Source organism: Oncorhynchus masou, unplaced genomic scaffold, assembly GCF_036934945.1.
Source record: "Oncorhynchus masou masou isolate Uvic2021 unplaced genomic scaffold, UVic_Omas_1.1 unplaced_scaffold_670, whole genome shotgun sequence".
In the NCBI taxonomy this organism is placed as follows: Eukaryota; Metazoa; Chordata; class Actinopteri; order Salmoniformes; family Salmonidae; genus Oncorhynchus; species Oncorhynchus masou.
In genome coordinates this window covers 174,110-197,360 of record NW_027013147.1, presented here as the reverse complement: position 1 = coordinate 197,360, position 23,251 = coordinate 174,110, and the positions used below count along the sequence as shown (strand labels likewise).

The window sequence follows — 23,251 nt, the reverse complement described above, 5'->3', positions numbered from 1 at the left end:
ATGGACGATACGGTCCTGAGGTATGGACGTTACGGTCCTGAGGTATGGACGATACGGTCCTGAGGTATGAATGTTACGGTCCTGCGTTGCATATAATCAATGCGGTGCCTGTTAATTTCTCATCGAATCACAGCCTACTTCGCCAAACGGGTGATGATTTAGCACTGTCGTTGCACCAAACCTAACCAAAAACATCTATGCCTCTTCTTAAAATCAGTACAAGTTCTGGCCTGGTTTAGATCTTATCTTATCTCCTGACCCCTCCTGTCTCAGCCTCCAGTATTTATGCTGCAGTAGTTTGTGTGTCAGGGGGCTAGGGTCAGTTTGTTATATCTGGAGTACTTCCCCTGTCTTATCCGGTGTCCTGTGTGAATTTAAGTATGCTCTCTCTAATTCTCTCGTTCTCTCTCTCTCGGAGGACCTGAGCCCCAGGACCATGCCCCAGGACTACCTGGCATGATGACTCCTTGTTGTCCCCAGGCTATGGAATCCTGACCTGTTCACCGGACGTGCTACCTGTCCCAGACCTATTATTTGACCATGCTGGTCATTTATGAACATTTGAACATCTTGGCCATGTTCTGTTATAATCTCCACCCGACACGGCCAGAAGAGGACTGGCCACCCCTCATAGCCTGGTTCCTCTCTAGGTTTCTTCCTAGGTTTAGGCCTTTCTAGGGAGTTTTTCCTTGCCAACGTGCTTCAACACCCACATTGCTTACTGTTTGGGGTTTTAGGCTGGGTTTCTGTACAGCACTTTGAGATATCAAGCTGATGTACGAAGGGCTATATAAATAAATTTGATTTGAGTACACAAGTATATATTTTTAAACCAGCATATTTATTTAATATTGCCCGCTTACATGAATTTCTTACAACTAGGGAAATTGTGTCACATCTCTTGCGTTCCGTGCAAGCAGTCAGGGTGTATGCAGCAGAGTCAGGGTGTATGCAGCAGAGTCAGGGTGTATGCAGCAGAGTCAGGGTGTATGCAGCAGAGTCAGGGTGTATGCAGCAGAGTCAGGGTGTATGCAGCAGAGTCAGGGTGTATGCAGCAGTTTGGGCCGTCTGGCTCGTTGCCAACTGTGTGAAGTCCATTTAGTCCTAACAAAGACCGTAATTAATTTGCCATAATTGTACATAATTATGACATAACAATGAAGGTTGTACAATGTAACAGCAATATTTAGACTTATGGATGCCACCCGATAGATAAAATACGGAACGGTTCCGTATTTCACTGAAAGAATAAACGTTGTTTTCGAAATGATAGTTTCCGGATTCGACCATATCAATGACCAAAGGCTCGTATTTCTGTGTGTTATTATGTTATAATTATGACTATGATTTGATAGAGCAGTCTGACTGAGCGGTGGTAGGCAGCAGCAGGCTCGTAAACATTAATTCAAACAGCACTTTTGTGCGTTTGAAGCAGCTCTTCGCAATGCTTCAAGCATTGAGCTGTTTATGACTTCAAGCCCATCAACTCCCGAGATTAGGCTGGTGTAACCGATGTGAAATGGCTAGCTAGTTAGCGGGGTGCGCGCTAATAGCGTTTCCAATCGGTGACATCACTCGCTCTGAGATGGAGTAGTTGTTCACCTTGCTCTGACGGCTTCTGTGGGGCGATGGGTAACGATGCTTCAAGGGTGGCTGTTGTCGATGTGTTCCTGGTTCGAGCCCAGGTAGGGGCGAGGAGAGGGACGGAAGCTATACTGTTACACTGGCAATACTAAAGTGCCTATAAGAACATCCAATAGTCAAAAGGTATATGAAATACAAATGGTATAATAGAGAGATAGTCCTATAATAACTTCAACCTAAAACTTATTACCCGGGAATATTGAAGACTCATGTAAAAAGGAACCACCAGCTTTCATATGTTCTCATGTTCTGAGCAAGGAACTGAAACGTTAGCTTTTTTACATGGCACATATTGCACTTTTACTTTCTTCTCCAACACTTTGTTTTTGCATTATTTAAACCAAATTGAACGTGTTTCATTATTTATTTGAGGCTAAATTGATTTTATTGATGTATTATATGAAGGTAAAAGATAGGTGTTCATTCAGTATTGTTGTAATTGTCATTATTACAAATAGAAAAAAATAAATGAATAAATCGGCCGATTAATCGGTATCGGCTTTTTTTGGGGTCCTCCAATAATCGGTATCGGCGTTGAAAATTTATAACCGCTCGACCTCTATACAGTACTACCATGGATTTATGTGCAGAGAGAAATGGATCAATCTGGAGTGTTTGTCTGTGTAATCCTAAATAGAGCCCATCCCAACTCCACATAAGGCTGTGTGTGTCAGTGCTTTCTGTAAAACAGAGCCAGAGAAGAGGAGTTGTTTCACGCTTCAGTCTGATCTCTCTCTCTCATCAAACTGTCTCCGTACAAAGCAAGTAGCAGCCTGTTTCCTAGAATAACAGAGGACCGACAACACATGTCTACAGCTGGAGACGTCTCATGTGTCATCAGATTCTCTCTGGAAAGCCAATAACGCCACGATCAGGACAACAGGTAGCAGCATAACTACCATGGAGTTATTAGGGGAAACAAAGCTCGTATTTACTAAAGTAAAGTTCTCATTTCAATAATCCATGTTCAGTACCATTACCGATGGGGAAAGTCTTTTTGGAGACTGGGGGATGTTTGTGAGAGTTGGCCTGAGGTAAATGTTCAGTACCATTAGCGATGGGGAAAGTCTTTTTGGAGACTGGGGGATGTTTATGAGAGTGGGCCAGAGGTAAATGTTCAGTACTATTAGCGATGGGGATAGTCTTTTTGGAGACTGGGGGATGTTTGTGAGAGTGGGCCTGAGGTAAATGTTCAGCACTATTAGCGATGGGGATAGTCTTTTTGGAGACTGGGGGATGTTTATGAGAGTGGGCCTGAGGTAAATGTTCAGTACCATTAGCGATGGGGAAAGTCTTTTTGGAGACTGGGGGATGTTTATGAGAGTGGGCCTGAGGTAAATGTTCAGTACTATTAGCGATGGGGATGGTCTTTTTGGAGACTGGGGGATGTTTATGAGAGTGGGCCAGAGGTAAATGTTCAGTACCATTAGCGATGGGGATAGTCTTTTTGGAGACTGGGGGATGTTTATGAGAGTGGGCCAGAGGTAAATGTTCAGTACTATTAGAGGGGGGATAGTCTTTTTGGAGACTGGGGGATGTTTATGAGAGTGGGCCAGAGGTAAATGTTCAGTACTATTAGCGATGGGGAAAGTCTTTTTGGAGACTGGGGGATGTTTATGAGAGTGGGCCTGATGTAAATGTTCAGCACTATTAGCGATGGGGATAGTCTTTTCGGAGACTGGGGGATGTTTATGAGAGTGGGCCTGAGGTAAATGTTCAGTACCATTAGCGATGGGGATAGTCTTTTTGGAGACTGGGGGATGTTTATGAGAGTGGGCCGGAGGTAAATGTTCAGTACCATTAGCGATGGGGAAAGTCTTTTTGGAGACTGGGGGATGTTTATGAGAGTGGGCCAGAGGTAAATGTTCAGTACTATTACCGATGGGGAGTCTTTTTGGAGACTGGGGGATGTTTATGAGAGTGGGCCTGAGGTAAATGTTCAGTACTATTACCGATGGGGCTAGTCTTTTTGGAGACTGGGGGATGTTTATGAGAGTGGGCCGGAGGTAAATGTTCAGTACCATTAGCGATGGGGAAAGTCTTTTTGGAGACTGGGGGATGTTTGTGAGAGTTGGCCTGAGGTAAATGTTCAGTACCATTAGCGATGGGGATAGTCTTTTTGGAGACTGGGGGATGTTTATGAGAGTGGGCCAGAGGTAAATGTTCAGTACCATTAGCGATGGGGAAAGTCTTTTTTGGAGACTGGGGGATGTTTGTGAGAGTGGGCCTGAGGTAAATGTTCAGTACTATTAGCGATGGGGAAAGTCTTTTGGAGACTGGGGGATGTTTATGAGAGTGGGCCAGAGGTAAATGTTCAGTACTATTAGCGATGGGGATAGTCTTTTTGGAGACTGGGGGATGTTTGTGAGAGTGGGCCTGAGGTAAATGTTCAGTACTATTAGCGGGGGATAGTCTTTTTGGAGACTGGGGGATGTTTATGAGAGTGGGCCTGAGGTAAAATGTTCAGTACCATTAGCGATGGGGAAAGTCTTTTTGGAGACTGGGGGATGTTTATGAGAGTGGGCCTGAGGTAAATGTTCAGTACCATTAGCGATGGGGAAAGTCTTTTTGGAGACTGGGGGATGTTTATGAGAGTGGGCCTGAGGTAAATGTTCAGTACCATTAGCGATGGGGATAGTCTTTTTGGAGACTGGGGGATGTTTATGAGAGTGGGCCAGAGGTAAATGTTCAGTACTATTAGCGATGGGGATGGTCTTTTTGGAGACTGGGGGATGTTTATGAGAGTGGGCCAGAGGTAAATGTTCAGTACTATTAGCGATGGGGATAGTCTTTTTGGAGACTGGGGGATGTTTATGAGAGTGGGCCAGAGGTAAATGTTCAGTACTATTAGAGGGGGGATAGTCTTTTTGGAGACTGGGGGATGTTTATGAGAGTGGGCCAGAGGTAAATGTTCAGTACCATTAGCGATGGGGAAAGTCTTTTTGGAGACTGGGGATGTTTAAGTAAATGTTCAGTACTTTACCGGATAGACTGGGGGATGTTTATGAGAGTGGGCCTGATGTAAATGTTCAGTACTATTAGCGATGGGGATAGTCTTTTCGGAGACTGGGGGATGTTTATGAGAGTGGGCCTGAGGTAAATGTTTCTCAACGAGACGAAGGAGTAAACTACTTCCATTTTCTATGGGGATAGTCTTTTCTTAGAGACCATGGGGGATGTTTCCCCCCAGTGGGCCGGAGGTAAATTTTCATAAAGCAGTACCATTTTTCAATGGGGAAAGTCTTTTGGTTATGGAAACTGGGGGATGTTTATGAATTACCAGAGGTAAATGTTCAGTACTATTACCGATGGGGAGTCTTTTGGAGACTGGGGGATGTTTATGAGAGTGGGCCTGGTTATGGAAACATTGTAATTCAAAATGTAAACCCTTTAGGTAAATGTTCAGTACTATTACCGATGGGGCTAGTCTTTTGGAGACTGGGGGATGTTTATTTAGAGTGGGCCACACACACACAAATGTTCAGTACCATTAGCGATGGGGAAAGTCTTTTGGAGACTGGGGGATGTTTATGAGAGTGGGCCAGAGGTAAATGTTCAGTACTATTAGCCCATGGGGGGAGAGTCCAGATTTTCAGGAGACTGGGGGATGTTTGACACATTAAAGTGGGCCTGAGGTAAAATGTTTTTCAGTACCATTAGATAGGGGTTTTAGTCTTTTTGGAGACTCGGGTCCTGATGTTTATCCACAAGTTCATCTGACCGAGGTAAATGTTCAGTACTTTAGCAATGGGGATAGTTTTTGGAGACTGGGGGATGTTTATCTGAGAGTGGGCCAGAGGTAAATGTTCAGTACTATTAGCGATGGGGATAAAAAGGGAACGCAGCATTGGAGACTGGGGGATGTTTATGATTCCTCCTTGTGGGCCTGATGTAAATGTTCCCCCCGTACTATTAGCCCTGTGGGGATAGTCCTCCCTTTGGAGACTGGTACCCTCTTTACTCCCTGATGTTTCCCCTGTCCCCCGTACCCTCTATCCTCCCTGACCCCCGAGTGGGCCTGAGGTAAATGGATTGTAACCAACCTTGAACTGCTTCTCAACGAGACGAAGGAAGGAAACTACTTCAATTTTCTAGGGACAGTTTCTTTTTTTCTTAGAAACCATTTATTTTCCCCCCCATTCAGCCCTACTACACCTTTTCATAAAGCAGTGTTTTGATTTTTTTGAAAGTTTTCAAGTGGATGGAGTTGCTTGAATGGTTATGGAAACTATTGTAATTCAAAATGTAATTACATTGTACCGTGAATGATGAAAGGGCCCCCGTGTTTCCTCCCTGTCCCCCCAGTTGTTGAAATGTAGGAGACGTTTCCCTGACCCCCTGATTACTCCCTGTAAACCTGCCCTTTAGGCTCTGTGTCTTTTCATCCCCCTGAACACATACGAGAACAAGCCTCCCTGCCACCCTGCTTCAAATACTCCCTTCCCCTGCCTGGTTTCATTTAGAACACACACACACATCCTCCCTGTCACCACACTCACCTCCCAGCCCATGCAATATGCATGTCCCCGTACCCTCATTCCTCCCTGTCCCCCCGTCCACCCAGATCAACGCTGACCTTTCAGCTGAGCGGAAACAGTAGTTGCCATGGTGTCCCTGACCCCCTGTATGTGTCCTCCCTGTCCCCCCGGGATTGGGAACAGAGAATTTGACACATTAAAGATTCCCTGGCCCCCCGTAAAAAAAATCCCCCTGTTTTTCTCTTCCCTGACCCTGTAATTTAGTATAGCTGTTGTTTTAGCATTCGTTTTTCATACAGGAAGACATCGTTATGGTCCTGATGTTTTCCACAAGTTCATCTGACCGACTTCAGTCAGACTTCCTGGGTCGTGTTTAAACAGCAGCAGGAGGTTAATGACCAGATTACTGCCAACCTGTTTACTCTGGGTCAAGGTGCCAATGGCACTGGGACTGCCCGTTATCCTCCCAACCACAACCAGGGAAAAAACCCTCCTCCCCCTGAACCCCCGTGCAGCCTCTATCCTCCCTGTCCCCCCGTACCCTCTATCCTCCCTGTTCCCCCCGTACCCTCATTCCTCCCTGTCCCCCCCGTACCCTCTATCCTCCCCGTCCCCTCTATCCTCCCTGACCCTGTACCCTCTTTACTCCCTGACCCCCCGTACCCTCTATCCTCCCTGACCCTGTACCCTCTTTACTCCCTGACCCCCCCGCCCTCTATCCTCCCTGTCCCCCCCGTACCCTGTACCCTCTTTACTCCCTGACCCCCGTACCCTCTATCCTCCCTGTGCCCCCGTACCGTACCCTCTATCCTCCCTGACCACGTACCCTCTTTCCTCCCTGACCCCCCCCCTGTATACCACGACCCCCTTGTACCCTCTGACCCCCCCTTTGCTGTAGTAACTACTAACACTGGGGTCTTTAGTGAAAGGATTGATCCATCAGGGAAATGGCTGTTAGTCCATGGATCATTACACCTAAAGAGGATCCATGTGGACTCTCAGAATGGGACAATACATTGACCCAATGGCTGTGAGGGAGTCCCAAATGGCGCCCAATTCCCTATATAGTGCACTACATTTGACCAGGGCCCAATAGGACTCAGGTCAGAAGTAGTGCACTATATGGGGGATAGGGGCCCAGTTGGGACGTACCATGTACACAGACTGTAAACTGGCTGCCACTAGTTGGTTCAGCAGCGTGACGTATAGCCACTACCACCCAGCCATACTGTATGGAAAATAGAAGGCTGCAATAGCTTGTATCCCAAATAGCACCATATCACCTATAAAACTAAACTGCCATTATCCAATGTAGTGCACTATAAAGAGAAAAGGGTGCTATTTAGAACACCAGCCTCTGGTTTAGAACACCAGCCTCTGGTTTAGGACACCAGCCTCTGGTTTAGGACACCAGCCTCTGGTTTAGGACACCAGCCTCTGGTTTAGGACACCAGCCTCTGGTTTAGGACACCAGCCTCTGGTTTAGGACACCAGCCTCTGGTTTAGGACACCAGCCTCTGGTTTAGGACACCAGCCTCTGGTTTAGGACACCAGCCTCTGGTAATAATGCCCATCTAAACGCATGTTAGAGTGTTGGGCCGTCCAACGCACCTTGGCCTCCCGGGTGGCGCAGAGTGATAAGGCACTGCATCTCAGTGCAAGAGGCGTCACTACAGTCCCTGGTTCGAATCCAGGCTGTATCACATACGATTGGGAGTCCCACAAGGCGGCGCACAATTGGTCCAGTGTCATCCGGGTTATGGTTTGGCCGGTGTAGGCCGTCATTGTAAATAAGAATTTGTTTACTTTATTGCCTAGTTAAATAAAGGCATCTAAAGCTAGAATCAGAATGACAATTATAGACATGTAGACCACACACATTGTGCCTGTGTGTGTGTGTGTGTGTGTGTGTGTGTGTGTGTGTCTGTCTCTACCTGGGATGTGAATTGGGCTCAGAGGGAAGGTAATGCATGTTGGTTGGAGATGAATCATATTAATGCCTCTGTTAATGTTCTTCCCCTTGTTTAGGACATGAACAAAAGTCCAAGGTGTTCCATGGGGTTGAGGTCAGGGCTTTGTGTAGGCCAGTCAAGTTCCTGTGTGGCCTACCACTTCGCGGCTGAGCCGTTGTTGCTCCGAGATGTTTCCACTTCACAGTAACAGCCCCTCCAGTTGACCGGAGCAGCTCCAGCAGGGCAGATATTTGATGAACTGACTTGTTGGAAAGGTGGCATCCTATGACTGTTCCACGTTAAAAGTCACTGAGCTCTTCAGTACGGCCCATTCTACTGCCAATGTTTGTCTGTGGAGATTGCATGGCTGTGTGCTTGATTTTATACACCTGTCAGCAAATGGATGTTGCTGAAATAGTCGAATCCACTCATTTGAAAGGGTGTCCACATACTTGTGTATATATAGTGTACGTAAAACTTGTTGAGCTATATTGCCTGTCTTTGCAATGTGTTTATTTTTGTTTCTGCTCATTAGCATATTTAGTTAGCAGCCTCCATTGAAATGCTATATTACTTATGCTAATGTTGTTAGCATTCTGGTAATAGACGCCCAATTGTCTTTGTGTTTTTATTTTCGGGTATGAGAGCAGGAACATCTGGATACCACCCCTCACACCCACACCTGATAATAAACACTAGCTGCAGGTAGGGAGGTTGGAAGGCAGAGAGGAAGGGAGGTAGGGAGAGAAGGGAAGGAGGCAGAGAGGGAGGGGTAGGAGGCAGAGAGGGAGGGGAAGAAGGTAGGGAGGCAGAAAGGGAGGGGTAGGAGGCAGAGAGAGGGAGGGGAGGGAGGTAGGGAGGCAGAGAAGGGAGGCAGAGGGGAGGGGAGGAGGCAGAGAGGGGAGGTAAGGAGGGGAGGGAGGCAGGGGGGGGGGGGAGGCAGAAAGGGAGGGGAGGAGAGAGGAGAGGGAGGCAGGAGGGGAAAGAGGGACTGAAGAGGCATGCGGGTGAATCTGGGACCAATCTTGAACTGACTGAAGAGGGACAGAAAGGGACAGAAGAGGGACTGGGACCAATGAAGAGGGACAGTGAAGAGGGACATAAAGGGACAGTATGACTGACTGAAGAGGGACTGAAGAGGGACTGAAGAGGGACTGAAGAGGCATGAAGAGGCATCTTTCTGGGTGAAGTGAACATGTCATTGTAGCAGACGCCCTGACCTTTATCCATTCAACCCCCAGACGAATCAAACCCACAACCCTGACCTTTATCCATTCAGTCCACGTGACCCCAGACGGAATCAAACCCACGGAATCAGTCCACGTGACCCCAGACGGAATCAAACCCACGACCCTGACCCATTCAGTCCACGTGACCCCAGACGGAATCAAACCCACGACCCTGACCCCATTCAGTCCACGTGACCCCAGACGGAATCAAACCCACGACCCTGACCTTTATCCATTCAGTCCACGTGACCCCAGACGGAATCAAACCCACGACCCTGACCTTTATCCATTCAGTCCATTTAGTCCACGTGACCCCAGACGGAATCAAACCCACAACCCTGACCTTTATCATTCAACCACGTGACCCCAGACGGAATCAAACCCACGACCCTGACCTTTATCCATTTAGTCCACGTGACCCCAGACGGAATCAAACCCACGACCCTGACCTTTATCCATTCAGTCCACGTGACCCCAGACGGAATCAAACCCACAACCCTGACCTTTATCCATTCAGTCCACGTGACCCCAGACGGAATCAAACCCACGACCCTGACCTTTATCCATTTAGTCCACGTGACCCCAGACGGAATCAAACCCACGACCCCACCTTTATCCATTCAGTCCACGGAATCAAACCCACGACCCTGACCTTTATCCATTCAGTCCACGTGACCCCAGACGGAATCAAACCCACAACCCTGACCTTTATGCATTCAGTCCACGTGACCCCAGACGGAATCAAACCCACAACCCTGACCTGGCTCACGCCTCGCGCTTACCAACAAAGCTACACAGGAGCACTGCTGAATCCAGGGATTGACTACAGTGAGTGTGATAGAAGAGTTGCCACACAGTTCCACACTTCGGCCTAATGGGTTTGGCATATGAATATTTGGTCCATTAATATGGTCCATTAACAATGCATTTTCACTGTGAATTTATTTTTAACAAAACTAATGCATTTTCACTCTGAATGTCTTGCTTAGAAAGTCTCCTGCCCCTCTAGCTAACTTAAATCAATCGGTTTTTAGACGGAGAGGCTCGCCAGGGCTCCAGATATACCACTTTGTATCACATCCCAGAATGTCATTTTTCATCTCAGTAGGTCTCCTGTATGCTGCATGACGATGTCGCCACTCCTATTTGCCATAGCTTCTTCAATCTAAGCCTATTAGAAAGTGTGTGCCTGGAGGGAAGCTCAAGTTATTCCCCTCCCTAAGAATAGTAAAGCCCTTTTACTGGCTCAAATAGCCGACAAATCAGCCAGTGACCAACCCTTAGTAAACTTTAGGGAAAAACATGGTGCTTGACCAAATACAATGCTATTTTACTGTAAACAAATTGACAACAGACTTTCAGCCCGCTTAAAGGGAAGGACATTCAACACGCACAGCACTTACACAAATCACTGATTGGCTGAGAGACATTGATGATAAGAAGATTGGGGGGGCTGTCTTGTTAGACATTTTAGTGTGGCTTATGACATTATCGATCATAGTCTTCTGATGGAAAAATGTAGGTGGTTTTACACCCCCTGCTATATTGTGGATAAAGAGTTACCGGTCTAACAGAACGCAGAGGGTGTTCTTTAATGGAAGCCTCTCCAACATTATCCAGGTAGAATCAGGAATTCCCCAGGGCAGCTGTCTAGGCCCCTTAGTTTTTAAAACCTTTACTAATGACATTCCACTGGCCTTAGGTAAAGCCAGTGTGTCTTTGCATGCAAATTGGTGGCAAGGAATAAGTTAGTCCTAAATATTTTAAAAACTAAAAGCATTGTATTTGGGAGAAATCATTCACTCAACCCTAAACCTCAACTAACTCTAATTCGGTCACTCCGCTCCGCTGGCCATTCGGTCCGCCCCGCCCCGCTGGCCATTCGGTCCGCCCCGCCCCGCTGGCCATTCGCTCCGCTGACCATTCGGTCCAGTCCGCTCCGCTGACCAGTCGGTCCAGTCCGCTCCGCTGGCCAGTCGGTCCAGTCCGCTCCGCTGGCCATTCCGGTCAGTCCGCTCCGCTGGCCATTCCGGTCAGTCCGCTCCGCTGGCCATTCGGGTCACTCCGCTCCGCTGGCCATTCGGTCCACTCCGCTCCGCTGGCCAGTCGGTCCACTCCGCTCCGCTGGCCATTCGGTCCAGTCCGCCCGCTGGCCAGTCGGTCCAGTCTGCTCCGCTGGCCATTCCGGTCCAGTCCGCTCCGCTGGCCATTCGGTCCAGTCCGCTCCGCTGGCCAGTCGGTCCAGTCCGCTCCGCTGGCCATTCCGGTCAGTCCGCTCCGCTGGCCATTCGGTCCACTCCGCTCCGCTGGCCAGTCGGTCCAGTCCGCTCCGCTGGCCAGTCGGTCCAGTCCTATCCGCTGGCCATTCGGTCCAGTCTGCTCCGCTGGCCATTCGGTCAGTCCTATCCGCTGGCCAGTCGGTCCAGTCCGCTCCGCTGGCCAGTCGGTCCAGTCCGCTCCGCTGGCCAGTCGGTCCAGTCTGCTCCGCTGGCCATTCGGTCAGTCTGCTCTGCTGGCCATTCGGTCAGTCTGCTCTGCTGGCCATTCAGTTACCTATTCTCTGTCTCACACCAGTGGACAGGGTTAATCCACACACAGTATCAGCACCTTTTCTCTCTCACTAACACAGTCACACTTCACTCTCCTCAGAGAGCCTTCAAAACCGGTCAGAATAACAGGTCTGCCAAGCACCACCATCCTGGCAGACACCTTGTGATTCACCTGACAACATTACCAACACCTCAGAGAAATAGAGAGACAGAGAGGGAGAAGGAGACAGAGAGAGGGAGAAGGAGACAGAGAGAGAGGGTGTCAAAGAGAGACTTTACCAGAGAGAGAGATAGATAGATAGATAAGAAAAGAGAGAGAAATTAAAAAAGAGAATTAAAGAAAGAGACATGGAGAGATAAAGAGAGCGAGACAGAGAGAGGAGAAAGAGAACAAGATCAAGAGCGTGAGACAGAAAGTGAAAGAGAGCAACGGAGAGAGGTGCCACACAGCACTACACAGTCACTAAATTACTCTCAATAGGTTTGTCAAGTGGCAGAACTAGCAGCACTTGAATTGAAGTCCTACTGTCTGTGAATGATAAAGGCCTTTGTAAAGGGCAGTGACGACACAACGACTAGCCTAAGCAGAGATCAGAAGTATTTTAGTTGGTCCAATTCTAACCCACATTCACACTGATAGATCGGTAGTAATGTACACTGAGACAGAAGAGGGAGACAGAAGAGGGAGAGACAGACAGAGAGACAGGGGAGACAGAGAGACAGGGGGAGAGAGACAGAGAGACAGAGGCAGAGAGAGAGGGACAGAGAGGGACAGAGAGAGAGGGGGAACAGAGACAGAGTGACAGAGAGAGATCGAGAGACGAGGCAGAGAGACAGGGGGAGAGAGACAGAGACAGAGAGAGAGAGGGACAGAGACAGACACAGAGAGAAGAGGGAGAAACAGAGACAGAGAGCAAGGCTTTGTTTCCTGATCAAAGCTAATCAACAACAGAAGGTTATATATGTCCTGCCAGTTTTAACGTATTTACTTCCTGTTCTTTGATGTTTTGACGGTGTTACTGTAGTTCTAACACATTAATCTATTCAAGCTTCAACGACATGCTTCCTCAGAGAGCAGCACTCAGGACGAGATGAGTAGGCAGACAGGACGTGTGAATCAATCAGTGAGAAGCTCCTCTCGCTCTTTCTTCTCCCTCGTCTCCTGTCTCTCTTTCCTTCCCCCTCGTCTCCTCTCTCTTTCCTTCTCCCTCATCTCCTGTCTCTGTCTTTCTCCTCTATCCCCCCCCCCATCTCTCACACTCTCAATTCAATTCCATTAAAAGGGTTTTATACACTAGGGAAACATATGTTAACATTGCCAAAGCAAGTGAGGTATATAATATACAAAAGTGAAATAAACAATAAAAATGAACAGTAAACATCACACATACAGAAGAATAAAGACATTACAGAGTTTATATTAGGTCTATATACAGTGTTGTCTCTCCCTTTCTCCCTGTCCTGAATGACGTGGCAACTTCAGCCCGCCAAACACACGGCGAGTTGGCTCTATCAGACACATAATGAGTGGCATTGTGAGGAGCACAAAGCCAGACACATTACTAGCTGTGTCAGAACCAGATGAATAGAACTGGCTCAGTTGGCACCAGAATTACTGCTGCTATTGAGATGAAATACAACCCAAGTCTGAGTCAGGATCATTTTTTTTAAAACTTTTAAAATGAATGATGTCTAGTCTAATAGATTCTTCAAGAATATGACTTCCAAATTCTTCACGAGCAAAAAGTGTATTCCACCACCACAACCCATTATAATCTTAGTTCTACTGTATTCCACCACCAGAACCCATTATAATCTTAGTTCAACTGTATTTGTCCACCAGAACCCATTATAATCTTAGTTCTACTCTATTCCACCACCAGAACCCATTATAATCTTAGTTCTACTGTATTCCACCACCAGAAGCCATTATAATCTTAGTTCTACTGTATTCCACCACCAGAACCCATTATAATCTTAGTTCAACTGTATTCCACCACCAGAACCCATTATAATCTTAGTTCAACTGTATTCCACCACCAGAACCCATTATAATCTTAGTTCAACTGTATTCCACCACCACAACCCATTATAATCTTAGTTCAACTGTATTCCACCACAACCCATTATAATCTTAGTTCTACTGTATTCCACCACCAGAACCCATTATAATCTTAGTTCAACTGTATTCCACTACCAGAACCCATTATAATCTTAGTTCTACTGTATTCCACCACCAGAACCCATTATAATCTTAGTTCAACTGTATTCAACTGTATTCCACCACCAGAACCCATTATAATCTTAGTTCTACTGTATTCCACCACCAGAACCCATTATAATCTTAGTTCTATCTTAGTTCTACTGTATTCCACCACCAGAACCCATTATAATCTTAGTTCTACTGTATTCCACCACCAGAACCCATTATAATCTTAGTTATAATCTTAACTGTATTCCACCACCAGAACCCATTATAATCTTAGTTCTACTCTATTCCACCACCAGAACCCATTATAATCTTAGTTCTACTGTATTCCACCACCAGAACCCATTATAATCTTAGTTCAACTGTATTCCACCACCAGAACCCATTATAATCTTAGTTCTACTGTATTCCACCACCAGAACCCATTATAATCTTAGTTCTACTATTCCACCACCAAACATTATAATCTTAGTTCCTCCTAACATGGTGAAACCCATTATAATGTTGATATCAGGGCCCATGGTAATCTTAGTCCTTGTATTCATCCCATTATAATCTTAGTTCCTTACCTTTCCACCACCAGAACCCATTATAATCTTAGTTCAACTGTATTCCAAAGAACCCATTATAATCTTAGTTCAACTGTATTTGTCCACCAGAACCCATTATAATCTTAGTTCTACTCTATTCCACCACCAGAACCCATTATAATCTTAGTTCTACTCTATTCCACCACCAGAACCCATTAGGGCCTTATTTTTCAACTGTAGAACCCATTATAATCTTAGTTCAACTTATTCCAGCCAGAACCCATTATAATCTTTGTTCTGTGAGAACCCATTATAATCTTAGGTATTCCACCACCAGAACCCATTATAATCTTAGTTCAACTGTATTCCACCACCAGAACCCATTATAATCTTAGTTCACACTATTACCTTATAATCTTAGTTCACTACTATTCCACCACCAGAACCCATTATTCTTATATCAGTGTACTACTACCACCAGATCAGATTCCACCACCAGAACCCTATTCCACCACCAGAACCCATATAATCTTAGTTCAGTATTCCACTACCAGAACCCATTATAATCTTAGTTCTATACCACCAGAACCCATTATAATCTTAGTTCCTATATAGTTATAATCTTAGTTCTACTATTCCACCACCAGAACCCATTCCCTAATCTTCTTAGTTCAACTGTATAGACCAGAACCCATTATAATCTTAGTTCTACTACTATTCCAGACCAGAGCCCTATTCCCTATAGTTCAGTACATAATCTACTATTCCACCACCAGAACCCATTATAATCTTAGTTCAACACTACTATAATCTTAGACCACAGCCCATTATAATCTTAGTGGTTACTACTTTCCAGACCAGAACCCATTATAATCTTAGTTCACTGTATTCCACCACCAGAACCCATTATAATCTTAGTTCTACTATTCCAGACCAGAACCCAGAGAACCGTATTCCCTATAATCTTAGTGGTACTACTATAGTATTCCACCAGAGAACCCATTATAATCCCTATATAGAACCCATTATAATCTTAGTTCTACTATTCCACCACCAGAACCCATTATAATCCCTATATACCAGTGGTAATCTACTGTATTCCACCACCAGAACCCATTATAATCTTAGTTCCTATATAGAACCCATTATAATCTTACTACTGTATTCCACCACCAGAACCCATTATAATCCCTATAGTGGTACTACTATATTCCACCACCAGAACCCATTATAATCTTAGTTCCTATATTCCAGTTATAATCTACTATTCCAGACCAGAACCCATTATAATCCCTATTCCATAGTGGTAATCTTACTATAGATTCCACCACCAGAACCCATTATAATCTTAGTACTCGTTGTTGATTAAATTATATTTCAATATAATCTTAAACTGTATTCCACCAGAACCCATTATAATCTTAGCTACTCTATTCCACCACCAGAACCCATTATAATCTTAGTTTCTACCTCCAGAAAGGATGTTCGGACCATCTTAGATGGTGGGTGACCAGAACCCATGACCTATTCCAACCAGAACCCATTATAATCTTAGTCACCATGATGATGGAGGAGGAATGACCCATTATAATCTTCCTGTCACCATGATGATGGAGGAGGAATGACCACAACCCATACCTTCCTGTATTCCACCACACCATGATGATGGAGGAGCGGGTCATTATATACTTAGTTCACTCATTCCACCACCAGAACCCATTATAACACTTAGTTCTACACCATCACACCATCACAAACACACACACCATCACAAACACACACACACACCATCACAACACACACACACCATCACACACACCATCACAATCACCACAATCACACACACCATTACAATCACACTGTATTCACACACCAAAATTATAAGTGCTACTAGACGCACACACCAGACCCAATATTCTTACATGTACAGTTCTCCTAAACTTAGACCAGAGCCCAGTTAATACTCTTAACTGTGATTTACAGCTTTCCACAGTCCCTGGGTCTATAAAGGCACACACAATCACAAACAAAGTGGCCCAACCAGAGAGTCCTGGCTGTGTAATGACTTTCAACCAGAGCCCTATTCCCTATTATATACTATAGATACCTTATTTACTACACAGAGCCCTATTCCCATATACATTGGCAGTCCCACAGAAAACCCAAACACATTCACACTACACCGACACAGCACAAACACACACACTGTTCATTTGTTATTATCTATTCCTGATGTCTACTATAGACCACTATTCCCTGCCTTCATGTACATATAGTACCTATAAATACCCTCATTATTATCTATCCTGATGTCTATATAGTCACTTTACCCTATCCTTCATGTACTATATCTACCCTCATAATACCTTATTATTATCTATCCTGATGCCTAGTCACTTTACCCTGCCTATTCATGTACATATCTATTCCTCTAATACCTTATTATTATCTATCCTGATGCCTAGTCACTTTACCCTGCCTTCATGTACATATCTACCTCTAATACCTCGTACCCCATCACATTGATCTGGTGCTGGTAGTCCCTGTATATAGCTCCACATTGATCTGGTACTGGTACTTCCTGTATATATCTCCACATTGATCTGGTACTGGTACTTCCTGTATATATCTCCACATTGATCTGGTACTGGTACTTCCTGTATATAGGTCCACAGTGATATGGTACTGGTACTTCCTGTATATAGCTCCACAGTAATCTGGTACTGGTACTTCCTGTATATAGCTCCACTCAGAGCCCTATTCCCTATATAGTGGTACTACTATAGACCAGAGCTCTATTCCTACAGTAATCTGGTACTGGTACTTCCTGTATATAGCTCCACAGTAATCTTCCCTACTGGTACTTCCTGTATATAGCTCCACAGAATCTTCCCTACTGGTACTTCCTGTATTCCCTATATAGTCTACTACAGTAATCTTCCCTACTGGTACTTCTATAGACTGTATTCCCTATAGCTCCACAGTAATCTGTTACTGGTACTTCCTGTATTCCCTATATATACTACAGACCAGAGATTCCCTATAAAGCCCTGAACAGAGAGGGTGAACAACACTATAGACCAGAGCACTATTCCCTATATATAAAGCCCTGAACAGATTCCCTATGAACAACACCAGAGAGAGATAAAGCCCTGAACAGAGGGTGAACAACAGACCAGAGCCCTAGAGATAAAGCCCTGAACAGAGCCTATTCCCTGAACAACAGAGAGATTCCCTATATATAAAGCCCTGAACAGAGGGTGAACAACAGAGAGAGAGATAAAGCCCTGAACAGAGGGTGAACAACAGAGAGAGAGAGATAAAGCCCTGAACAGAGAGGGTGAACAACAGAGAGAGAGATAAAGCCCGGAACAGAGAGGGTGAACAACAGAGAGAGAGAGATAAAGCCCTGAACAGAGAGGGGATAATGTAGGATGACTTCACTCCCATTCACAGTCACAGTCACAGTCAGTCTCACAAAGGGACATTGATTTGAGATGTAACCAAGGACTCAGCTCAGCACGGTCCAACAATAGCCTACACTGTGACAATCTCAGAAGGTGCAACTGTTTGTATGTGTCCCAAATGGAACAGTATTCCCTATATAGTACACTACTATAGACCAGAGCCCTATTCCCTATATAGTGGTACTACTATAGACCAGAGCCCTATTCCCTATATAGTGGCACTACTATAGACCAGAGCCCTATTCCATATATAGTGGCACTACTATAGACCAGTGCCCTATTCCCTATATAGTGGCACTACTATAGACCAGAGCCCTATTCCCTATATAGTGGCACTACTATAGACCAGAGCCCTATTCCCTATATAGTACACTACTATAGACCAGAGCCCTATTCCCTATATAGTGGTACTACTATAGACCAGAGCCCTATTCCCTATATAGTGGCACTACTATAGACCAGAGCCCTATTCCCTATATAGTGGCACTACTATAGACCAGAGCCCTATTCCCTATATAGTGGTACTACTATAGACCAGAGCCCTATTCCCTATATAGTGGTACTACTATAGACCAGAGCCCTATTCCCTATATAGTGATACTACTATAGACCAGAGCCCTATTCCCTATATAGTGGTACTACTATAGACCAGAGCCCTATTCCCTATATAGTGGTACTACTATAGACCAGAGCCCTATTCCCTATATAGTGGTACTACTATAGACCAGAGCCCTAATCCCTATATAGTGTACTACTATAGACCAGGGCCCTATTCCCTATATAGTGGTACTACTATAGACCAGAGCCCTAATCCCTATATAGTGGTACTAAAACTCACCACTCGACTAAAAGGAGAGTCCAAACTCACCACCCGACTAAAAGGAGAGGCCAAACTCACCACCCGACTAAAAGGAGAGGCCAAACTCACCACCCGAATAAAAGGAGAGGCCAAACTCACCCCCCGACTAAAAGGAGAGGCCAAACTCACCCCCCGACTAAAAGGAGAGGCCAAACTCACCCCCCGACTAAAAGAGGCCAAACTCACCCCCGACTAAAAGGAGAGGCCAAACTCACCCCCGACTAAAAGAGAAACTCACCCCCGACTAAAAGAGAGCCAAACTCACCCCCGACTAAAAGGAGAGGCCAAACTCACCACCCGACTAAAAGGAGAGGCCAAACTCACCACCCGACTAAAAGGAGAGGCCAAACTCACCACCCGACTAAAAGGAGAGGCCAAACTCACCACCCGACTAAAAGGAGAGGCCAAACTCACCACCCGACTAAAAGGAGAGGCCAAACTCACCACCCGACTAAAAGGAGAGGCCAAACTCACCACCCGACTAAAAGGAGAGGCCAAACTCACCACCCGACTAAAAGGAGTGGCCAAACTCACCACCCGACTAAAAGGAGATAAAAAAACTCACCACCCGACTTAAAGGAGAGGCCAAACTCACCACCCGACTAAAAGGAGAGGCCAAACTCACCACCCGACTAAAAGGAGAGGCCAAACTCACCACCCGACTAAAAGGAGAGGCCAAACTCACCACCCGACTAAAAGGAGAGGCCAAACTCACCACCCGACTAAAAGGAGAGGCCAAACTCACCACCCGACTAAAAGGAGAGGCCAAACTCACCACCCGACTAAAAGGAGAGGCCAAACTCACCACCCGACTAAAAGGAGAGGCCAAACTCACCACCCGACTAAAAGGAGAGGCCAAACTCACCACCCGACTAAAAGGAGAGGCCAAACTCACCACCCGACTAAAAGGAGAGGCCAAACTCACCACCCGACTAAAAGGAGAGGCCAAACTCACCACCCGACTAAAAGGAGAGGCCAAACTCACCACCCGACTAAAAGGAGAGGCCAAACTCACCACCCGACTAAAAGGAGAGGCCAAACTCACCACCCGACTAAAAGGAGAGGCCAAACTCACCACCCGACTAAAAGGAGAGGCCAAACTCACCACCCGACTAAAAGGAGAGGCCAAACTCACCCCCCGACTAAAAGGAATCCACGGATTACGGTACATACTTCTGCGTGCGAAATCCTCATCATACCTGAACAGCAGACATTTTGAACATATAAGCAATGGTTCATTGGATCAGTCTAAAACGTTGCACATACACTGCCGCCATCCAGTGACCAAAGTCTAAATTGCGCCTCGGCTGGAATAATACATTATGGCCTTTCTCTTGCATTTCAAAGATGATGGTACAAAACAAACGTCTTTGGCCAATTTCTTTGTCTTTTCGGTTACCAGATCTATCATGTTATATTCTACTAAATTAATTTAACATTTCCACAAACTTCAAAGTGTTTCCTTTCAAATGGTACCAAGAACATGCATATCCTTGCTTCAGGTGCTGAGCTTCAGTCAGTTAGATGTGGGTATGTCATGTCAGGCGAAACTTGAAAAAATAAAAGGGGCGGATGCTTGGTACATTACATTATGTGATGACTGTATAGTGTTAATGTATAGGCAGTTGCCCAACATCATTGGATGTGGATGAGAGGAGGACGAGAAAGGGGAGGACAAGGAGGACATACCACATTATTAACCCGGAGATATCCGCCTCCTGGCTGTTGTAAAACACGTGGGAATAAGAAAAATTCAGGCTGCGTAGTCTGGTGTAGTAAAGAGGAGACGCTTCTCCATAATGACAATTAGCCATACAATTACAAGACAACAGCAAACAAGTGTATTGTAATATACACACGCAGGACAACAGTCAAATGCGGATGAAAAGCTAAATAACATGTTGAAATCCATCAAAACCTATCAACAAAGATGTTTTCTCTGTCATATTTAGGAGGATTTGATATATATTTACGAGTTGTTCAATGCGTAAACGCAATCATTTAGTCCATGTCGCCCAGTCTGTATGAAAGTTCAGTCATGTGCGTAAAAACACAACATTGTTTACATAAATCGTCTGTTCACTGCACTTCGTGTCTATAAATGAAACCTTGTAACGTTTCATAAAATACCATACTCACAATAACACCACGAACACTTATTCTATTTTTAAAAAGTAGTAAACGTAGTTGTTTTTCGAGCGCCTTACCTTGCAGACGAGGAACTTTCCTTCCAATAGTTTATAGATCCAAGGCAGTATGTCTCTCGCAGAGCGCCACGCTGACTCCAGTCCCCCAACAGAAACCAACACATTTACCGTAAAGGTATGACAACCGGATTTCGCGGCGCAAAGTTATGTACCGTAATCTGTGGACTACACAACGCCTTCGAATAATTATTGATTGACAGGTTGAATTAATGCCATATTTCATGAATCCATGTCGTTCATTTTAGTTTTTAATCTGAATATATACAGTTATAATACAGAAGTAATAGTGCAGGTATATGCAATATATAGAGCTTACTTTACACAAAAATATATTGACAACCTTGCTATGATGAACATATCGTTTTTTCAGTTCGCTGCAGCAAGAAAGAGCTGCAACAATCAGTCAAACTGGACAGTTTTACCTCCATCTCTTCATTCAACGACTCAATCATGGACACTTACTGACAGTTGTGGCTGCTTTGTGTGATGTATTGTTGTCTCTACCTTTGTGCTGTGGTCTGTGCCCAATTATGTTTGTACCATGTTGTTGTGTTGCTATTATGCTGTGTTGTCATGTGTTGCTGCCTTGCCATGTTGTTGTCTTGGGTCTCTCTTTATGTAGTGTTGTGTCTCTCTTGTCCTGATGTGTGTTTTGTCCTATATTATATTATAATATATAAATATATATATTATAATATATATATATTATATATTATAATATATATATATTATATTATATATATATTATATATTATAATATATATATATATATATATATAATATATATATTATAACATATATATTATATATATAATATAGGACAAAACACACATCAGGACAATATTACATATATATATATATTATCCCAGCCCCGGTCCCACAGGAGGCCTATTGCCTTCTGGTAGGCCGTCATTGTAAATAATAATTTGTTCTCAACTGACTTACCTAGTTAAATAAAAGGTTAAATAAATAAAATAGCTTGTGGGGGAAAATTGATGTTGAGTGAGAAAGGGCAACGAAGGGAAGGTAGAAATGTATATACATAATAGATACAATATAGATATAGACAATAGGTAAAATATACACTGCTCCAAAAAATAAAGGGAACACTAAAATAACACATCCTAGATCTGAATGAATTAAATATTCTTATTAAATACTTTTTTCTTTGCATAGTTGAATGTGCTGACAACAAAATCACACAAAAATGATCAATGGAAATCAAATTTATCAACTTGGAGTCACACTCAAAATTAAAGTGGAAAACCACACCACAGGCTGATCCAACTTTGATGTAATGTCCTTAAAACAAGTCAAAATGAGGCTCAGTAGTGTGTCTGGCCTCCACGTGCCTGTATGGCCTCCCTACAAAGCCTGGGCATGCTCCTGATGAGGTGGCGGATGGTCTCCTGAGGGATCTTCTCCCAGACCTGGACTAAAGTATCCGCCAACTCCTGGACAGTCTGTGGTGCAACGTGGCTTTGGTGGATGGAGCGAGACATGATGTCTCAGATGTGCTTAATTGGATTCATGTCTGGGGAACGGGCGGGCCAGTCCATAGCTTCATGTTTGAGCTTCTGCTTGTAGATAGGAAGCAGGAGACATGGTCATGATCTAATTTGCCCAGTGGGAGACGAGGGAGGGCCTAACAGGACTGTATTGTCCCTAGAGGAGGGAGGGAGGGACAGACAGGGGTTATTTAACAGACAGTCCCAGGGTCCTTAGAGGGAGGTGTTCGGTCCCATGGTGTTTGATGTATTTGAGAAGAACAGAATAGGATGTATTTGAGAAGTACAGAATAGGATGTATTTGAGAAGAACAGAATAGGATGTATTTGAGAAGAACAGAATAGGATGTATTTGAGAAGTACAGAATAGGATGTATTTGAGAAGTACAGAATAGGATGTATTTGAGAAGTACAGAATAGGATGTATTTGAGAAGTACAGAATAGGATGTATTTGAGAAGAACAGAATAGGATGTATTTGAGAAGAACAGAATAGGATTATTTGAGAAGTACAGAATAGGATGTATTTGAGAAGAACAGAATATGATGTATTTGAGAAGTACTACAGAATAGGATGTATTTGAGAAGTACTACAGAATAGGATGTATTTGAGAAGTACTA

General features: G+C 44.7%; 1 protein-coding gene across 1 annotated transcript in view; it reads right to left on the bottom strand.

Annotated features, from left to right (window-relative positions):
• The window catches only part of LOC135536834 (tumor protein p53-inducible protein 11-like), a 67,576-nt gene extending 46,366 nt beyond the window's left edge, over window positions 1-21,210 (bottom strand). The window contains exon 1 of the mRNA XM_064963082.1: window positions 21,125-21,210. The gene's annotated coding sequence lies outside the window, so the exon portion shown is untranslated. The remainder of the gene's footprint in view (window positions 1-21,124) is intronic.
• Window positions 21,211-23,251: the final 2,041 nt, after the last annotated feature.